The sequence below is a fragment of the Aristolochia californica genome, unplaced genomic scaffold (genome assembly GCF_029961685.1).
Source record: "Aristolochia californica isolate CCGP_79_NKW_82.1479 unplaced genomic scaffold, dmAriCali1.0.hap1 SCAF_2, whole genome shotgun sequence".
Lineage (NCBI taxonomy): Eukaryota > Viridiplantae > Streptophyta > Magnoliopsida > Piperales > Aristolochiaceae > Aristolochia > Aristolochia californica.
The window spans coordinates 20,590,299-20,598,434 of record NW_027181881.1 but is presented as its reverse complement, the minus strand read 5'-3'; the positions used below and the strand labels follow the sequence as shown (position 1 = coordinate 20,598,434).

The window sequence follows — 8,136 nt, the reverse complement described above, 5'->3', positions numbered from 1 at the left end:
GGTAAAATCCAGAGTTGACGTTTCTTGCTGTGCAAGTAGTTAATTAGAGTATTGTTTGATAATTTAGGATATAATTAGTGTTTATTTCAGATTAATTCATCATATTTGGTTAGGCTAGTTGATTGAAGAATACACAAAATTCAATCCTCCCTGTGGATATGACCCTCGCTTACCACTAAATTACATGAACGATTCGTACGCTTGAGAGGTATTAAAGCCGATGTAACTAAATTCTACATCAAGTTTTTGGCGCTGCTGCCGGAGAGGCACGTATTAAGCGTATTTCTTTGTTCTCCATAGTCTTAGGTTAGATTTTTTTATTTTTTTTATTTTTTTATTTTTTTTATTTTTTTTGGAATTATTTTTATTTCTTTTAGTTAGTTCATATTTTTAGTAGCGAGTTTGTTAGCTTAATTTGATAGTTCATTTTGTTTCTTTTTGTGTTTTTGTGCACGGGCGCCGCTCCCTAGGTGGACCATTAGCTCCCTTTGTTGAAGAGGTAGAACATATTTGTAGGAAAACACCCGAAATCAAGTTAGGAGCTACCATGGCCAATCAGGGTGAACCATTACAGTTACCTGCAGCAGGTGACCGTAGAGCCCTGAGGGATTATTTTATCCCATCCCACTTCACATCACCTTCTTGCATTATATTGCCACCCACTACTGCCGCCAGTTATGAGTTGAAACCGGGTGTGATCCAACTCCTCCCTACATTCTATGGGTTGGAGAAGGAGGACCCATATTACCACATCAAGGAATTCTTAGATATTTGTGCAACTTTTAAATTCCAGAATTTCTCAGATGACTCTATCCGGTTAAGACTTTTTCCATTTTCACTTAAGGATAAGGCCAAGTCTTGGCTTAATTCCTTAGAGGTGGGCAGCATTACTTCATGGGACACATTAGTCACGAAATTTTTGTCCAAGTACTTTCCCATTCAGAGAACTACAGCCCTCAGGAGAGAAATCTCCAACTTTATGCAGCAGGAGGGTGAACACTTTTATGAGGCTTGGGAGAAATGGAAGGATTTGATCCGTAGGTGTCCACATCATGGGTTTGAGAAATGGCATTTAGTGCAATACTTTTATCAAGGTCTTACACCTCAGGTTAGATCCATGGTAGATGCAACGAGTGGTGGGATTTTGATGGGTAAGAGTGCTAGTGTGGCGTGGGACTTCTTTGAAACGTTGAGTGATCAATCTCAGCAATGGGGTTCATCATTTAATGTTGATAGGAGATCCCACGAAGCCAAAAGAGGGGGTCTTTACGAGGTTAGTGAAACACCCATGCTCATGGCCAAGATTGAAGGGTTGACTAGAAAAATTGATGCCCTTATGGTGTCCAAGAGTTCACCTTCTCCTAACCCATCTACTGTCTGTGCCATATGCTCTAGTTCATCTCATCCCACACAAATGTGTCCATCTAGTTCATCCTACCCAGAGCTCATTGAGGACTTGAATGCAGTCCAGAATTTTCATAGACCGAACCGGAACGATCCTTTTTCAGAAACATATAATCCGGGTTGGGCTAGGCACCCAAATTTCTCATGGTCTAAGGGCCCACAGGTTGGGGGTCCTCCAGGGTTTACTCAACCCCAAGCTCCGCGCCCACACTTCACTCAACAACCATTGATTCCACAAAAACCTTCACTTGAGGATACACTTCAATTATTCATGCAGAATACACAGTCCTCCATTGCTAAACTTGAAATGCAAGTGAGTCAGTTGGCCAGCCACATGAGTGAACAAGCACAAAATAGACTCCCGAGTCAAACCATTCCTAACCCCAAAAGCACACATGAGAGTGAGTTGAGTTCCAAACCCCACCATGAGCAAGCCAAAGCCATAACCACCCTTAGGAGTGGTCGTGAGTTGAACAATGGGGTAGGGACCACTAAGTCTAAGGAGCCAAAGGATGACAATGGGGACACATCATTGAGTGAAGAACCTCCAAGTTCTCCACCAACAGCCAAGCAGATCCCTACCCAAGTTCCATTAGCTCCTTATCCGCAGAGGTTATCGGGCCCACCTAGGAAAGGAGATAGCATGCATGAAACATTGGAACTGTTTAGTAAGGTTCACATTAACATTCCACTTCTTGATGCTATTAGGCAAGTGCCTGCCTATGCACGATTTTTGAAAGACCTTTGTACACAGAAGAGAAAACAACATGTTAACAAAAAGGTCTTTCTTACTGAGAATGTAAGCTCAATTCTGAAGAATAACACTCCTCCTAAAGTTAAAGATCCTGGATGTCCCACAATTTCATGTGTCATTGGTGAACATACCATCCAGAGAACTCTTCTTGACTTAGGGGCAAGTGTGAATTTGCTTCCTTTCTTTGTGTACCAGCAATTAGGTTTGGGGCAATTGAAGCCTACTCCCATCACACTTCAACTAGCTGACCGTTCAGTCAAGATACCACGAGGAATAGTTGAAGATGTTTTGATAAAAGTGGACAAATTTCTGTTCCCGGTTGATTTCATTGTTCTTGATACAAAACCAGTAGTCGATGTGACCAACCAAATTCCTGTCATCCTAGGACGTCCCTTCTTCACCACATCTAATGCTATCATTCATTGTAAAAGTGGTGAGTTGGGGTTGTCTTTTGGAAATTTTAAGGTCTCATTGAATGTATTTAATGCTGGGCACCACCCACTTGAGTCTGATGATCTGAGTCCTGCATTTAATATAGAAACTGTTATGCTTGATAACGAATCCACTCTTGAATCTTTTGAGTCTTGCATAACATCTTTAGACATGGACTATTTTGATGAGGAAACATATTTTCGAGAGGTTAATTCTTTACTCAATTCTGTACCTCTGTTGGAGGAAGCTTATGAGGTTATCACAACTAACCATCCACAGGATCTTCCTCTTGACTTGGACACACTTCTTGAAACTTCCAAGCTAGACCTTAAGCCACTTCCTCCCACATTGAAGTATGCGTTCTTGGGACCCATGAACTCATTACCAGTCATTATTTCCTCTTATTTGAGTACTGAGCAGGAGGAACAATTGATTGAAGTTTTACAAGCACACAGAGAGGCATTGGGGTGGACTCTTGATGCCTTAAAAGGGATTAGCCCCTCCATATGCATGCATCGTATTCATTTGGAGGAGGGGACTAAAGCCTCATGTGAGATGCAACTAAGGTTAAATCCCCATATGCTGGAGGTTGTTAGAGAAGAAGTCATCAGGTTGCTTGTGACAGGAATCATTTACCCTATTTACGATAGCACCTGGGTGAGTCCAATTCAAGTTGTCCCTAAGAAAGGGGGGCTAACGATAATGAAAAATGAGAGTGGTGAATTGATTCCCACAAGAACTACCACCAAGTGGCATGTCTGCATTGACTATAGAAAACTTAATTCCGCCACTAGGAAGGATCACTTCCCACTACCTTTCATTGATCAGGTACTAGAGCGATTGGCCGGCCACAATTTTTATTGCTTCTTAGATGGATACTCCGGCTACAATCAAATTCTCATTGCTCGAGAAGACAAGGAAAAGACTACATTCACGTGTCCGTTTGGCACCTATGCTTACAGACGCATGCCTTTTGGTTTATGCAATGTGCCAGCCACTTTCCAACGGTGCATGATGAGTATCTTTTCTGAAATGATTGGTGAATTTTTAGAGGTCTTTATGGATGACTTTTCTGTGTTTGGCTCTAGTTTTGATACATGTCTGCACAATCTTTCCCTCGTATTGTCCCGTTGCATTAAGTCCAATTTAGTCTTGAATTGGGAAAAATGCCACTTCATGGTGAAAGAAGGAATTATTTTAGGACATGTAGTGTCTGAGCGGGGTGTAGAAGTGGACAAAGCCAAGGTTGACCTAATTGCCAATCTGCCACGACCTACTTCTGTGAAGGGGGTGCATTCTTTCCTTGGCCATGCTGGGTTCTATAGGCGTTTCATTAAAGACTTTAGCAAAATTTCTCGTCCTTTGACGAATTTACTTGCTCAAGATGTTGCTTTCGCCTTTGATGATGCCTATATTCATGCTTTTGAAACACTGAAGAAATGTTTGTCCACTGCACCCATTGTCCAACCCCCTATTTGGTCTTTGCCTTTTGAGTTGATGTGTGATGCCTCTGACTATGCATTGGGGGCTGTTTTGGGGCAAAAGACGGATAAAATGCCCTGTGTCATTCAATATGCTAGCCGAACTCTTCATGATGCTCAATTGAATTACACTACCACTGAGAAGGAGTTGCTAGCTGTTGTGTTTGCCTTGAACAAATTCAGATCATATCTGTTAGGGTCAAAGGTTATAATGTTCACTGATCATTCTGCTTTGAAGTACTTATTATCCATCAAGGACACTAAACCTCGCTTGATTAGATGGATCTTGCAATTGCAAGAATTTGACCTTGAGATTCAAGATAAGAAGGGTTGTGAGAATGTTGTTGTTGATCATCTATCTAGGATCTGTGTAGTACCTCAGGAAGGATTCCTTCTTTTAAATGATTCCTTCCCTGATGAACAACTTCTCCAAGTATCCCAGTTGCCTTGGTTTGCTGACATAGTCAACTATCTTGTAACTCATAAGATTCCTGATTATTGGAGTAAACAAGATAAGTTAAAAAAAATTTCCCAAGTCAAACATTTTTTTTGGGATGACCCTTATTTGTTCAAGGTGTGTTCTGACCAAGTCATTAGGCGTTGTGTACATGAGCAAGACTTTGCCAACATTCTTGAATTTTGTCATTCCCACGCATGTGGTGGACATTTTGGTGCTAGAAAGACAGCGGCTAAAGTCTTGCAATGTGGTTTCTATTGGCCTTCATTATTTAGAGATGCCCATGAGTTTTGTCAGGTGTGTGATAAATGCCAACGAACTGGTTGTTTGTCTAGGAAGAACATGATGCCTCTTAACCCCATTCTTATTGTTGAATTGTTTGATGTGTGGGGTATTGACTTCATGGGTCCCTTTCCTGTCTCATTCGGCTATCAATACATCCTTGTTGCTGTTGAATATGTCTCCAAATGGATTGAAGCTATATCATGTAAGACAAACGATCACAAAGTGGTGGTAAAGTTTTTAAAAGAAAATATCTTTAATCGATTTGGTACCCCGAGAGCGATCATCAGTGATGGGGGATCTCATTTTTGTAACAGAGCATTTGAGACCTTATTGAAGAAATATTCCATCACTCATCGGGTGTCCACTCCGTACCACCCGCAAACTTGTGGTCAAGTGGAAATCTCTAATAGGGAGATCAAACGGATTTTGGAGAAGTCAGTTCGCTTTGATAGGAAAGATTGGTCCACTCGATTGGACGATGCTTTATGGGCCTATCGAACCGCTTATAAGACTCCTATTGGGATGTCTCCATTTCGTCTAGTGTTTGGCAAAGCATGTCATCTACCTGTTGAGCTTGAGCATAGAGCTTATTAGGCCATTAAGGCTTTAAATTTTGATTTAACTCAAGTGGGTGAGGAGAGAAAGTTGCAATTGAATGAGTTGGAGGAGATACGTCATGATGCTTATGAGAATGCCAAACTGTGTAAGGAGCGAACAAAGCTTTTACATGATAAATCTATTTTTCGCAAGTCTTTTACTGTTGGGCGGAATGTTTTACTTTATAACTCACGATTGCATTTGTTTCCAGGGAAGCTAAGATCCGGTGGTCTGGTCCATTTGAAGTTACACAGGTGTTTACTCATGGCGCTATTGAGATCCGCAATCACAGAGATTGGTCGAGCTTCAAAGTTAACGGTCAGAGGCTCAAACCGTATCTTGAGAATATCCCCACACCGGAGGAAGTGATGGTGATTTTCTTGGAGGAACCTATCATTTCATCTTGAATGCGTCAGAGTCTTGCTTACGACTATAAACTTAGCACATTGTGGGCAATCCCCACATTTCTATCCCTTTGTACATTACGGTTTTATTCTTTTTTATTTTTTTTATTTTTTTTTGGTTTATTCATACTCTCTTGCCAGCTGAGAGCATAAATGGTTCCAATAGTCGATGACCAGACTTTTGGTCCCTAGTTTGAGAGGTCTGTACTCAAATAACCGTTCTAGGATTGACCAGCTCGATCTTGAAGTATTGACTGAAAACCTTATGGTGAGTGACTTAAGGACTTGTGTTCAGCGCGTGATTCCTGCTGCCTTCAGTGGCCAGTCACACGGAGATTTCTTCAAAGTGTGATGTGGGATAGCGGTTTCATCTACGGATGATTACCTACGGGTATGGCTGATATGAGTAAACCTTCTTCGAGGGAGACTATGTATCATTCCTGGGGGTCTTTATTATTCTTTTGTTTTTTGTAGTCGTTATAGTGTTTTAACTTTTCCCCATTGAGGACAATGCCAGGTTTAGGTTTGGGGCGGGGGGGGGGGGGGGGGAATGACTCTTTTATGTCTTAGCAATAATTTTCTTTTGATTTCTATTACCGGTTTTCAAATTACTTCTCTTTGTATGTGGTTAACATTAGTAGAGTTAAAATAAGTTGTTCAAATGTGTTTCAAAATATTTCGTAAATTTGTGTAGAATATGCCTATTAGAAATCTGATATCATTTGTTGTGATTCATGAGAATTCAGGGGGATAACTTACTATTGCATTAGACTTGGAACTTAGTTGAAAAGAGAACATGTAAATCTAGTGTTGATCTATGTTAGTCTGAATAGTCCTGTATGCCTGTTTGAACTCAATCTTTTTTATACCTCAGTGAAATTCCTTGTTGTAATGTATGAATGCGAAGGGAAATGCTCTTGCTTGCAAAAGACAGATAACTTTAGAAACAGCCTGGGCAAACCCAGGGACATGCACCAGAACAGTCGGTTACTTAAAAATAAGTGCATGTGCAATGAAGACGAATACAAAATGGTGGTAATAGCAAAAGTATTCAGTGAAACAAAAATTACACTGGTAATAGCAAAAGTGCGCTGGTAATAGCGTAAAATGGTTTTCAATCTGGAAGCAATGAGTTTATTAACTTTGAAGATGAATTTTAATTTGAAAGAAGTTGCAAGTCAAGATTGAAATTGGTATATTTCTTCTATGAGATTGTCAGACAACAAGCTTACTCTACTATTTTCTCTTAATTGTGATGTGACCAGGATTTTATTGTTATTTGTTGCCTCTTTGTTCTGTTGAAGTAATAGCTTATGGGTCACATTGGTTCAAGTGGAGTAACAATGAGTGTATTTGGATTGATAATAGGCTATATTTTACACAGGTTTTAATATTTCGCAAGATCTTATATGAATTTCAGATATTTTACGATACTAAGTGTTAGTCATATGCTAATAAGGAGTAAATTTTCTTCAGTTTTCCTTTTTATATTATTGATTTAGATGAATTTTGTGGGTAAATTCCATGCAAACCCTCACGAGACATAACTCGTCCACTACTGCAGAGTAGGGGTTTAACGGCTTGTTGCATGCGCTAAATGCAATCGTGCTCCCTACGAAAGTGGCATTTTGTTTTCCTAGGCTTAATTTTGGTTCGATAGTTGTTTTGCTAGGGACTAGCAAAGATTTAGGTTTGGGGGTGTGATTGATGTCATATTCTGACATGAGAACTAGGTTAATTATAGTAGAATAACCTTTATAATTGTGTTATAGGTGGTTACTTATCGGTTTTCAAATGAAATGAGCATTTATTGAATTTGGCATTAATCACTGTCGCTATTGCATATTTCTCTCCTGAATTATATTTCATTATTTTTTTAGTCTTATTTCTTCCTGAAATGATTTTTATAGATTCAATTATGGAATTTCAGGAGAATTTGGGTGGAGAAGAAGATACTTACCAAAATTCCCTTAGTGAAATGGAGGTAATTTCTAGGGCAAATCGTTTTAAAGTAAGGAAAATCATATTTAAAGGAGGGAAGCATCGAACGGGAGGAAAAAGGCAGCATGAAGAGAAGGAGAAATAGAGTATCGAAAAATTGAGGAGGACCGTCGACCGAAATAGGGGAGGATCCGAGAGGAGTTCCCCATCGCTGTTCGCCGGGCCAATACCTTTCACCGCGCCACCGCCGTCCACCATAGTCCACCGCCGTCCAGCAACCGAGGTGATTTCGACAGTGCTATTTTTTGCTCGCCAGGCCGGGAGGGGATCCGAGACGGTTTCTCCGGTGCCACTTCTTCTTTCCGAACATCCTCCGGCGTC

The 8,136-nt window shown here is 40.4% G+C and overlaps 1 non-coding gene across 1 annotated transcript; it reads right to left on the bottom strand.

Annotated features, from left to right (window-relative positions):
* Positions 1 to 952: 952 nt before the first annotated feature.
* On the bottom strand, positions 953 to 1,059 carry LOC137957419 (small nucleolar RNA R71). The gene has a single exon (XR_011113386.1). It is a non-coding gene; the product is annotated as a small nucleolar RNA R71 (small nucleolar RNA).
* Positions 1,060 to 8,136: the final 7,077 nt, after the last annotated feature.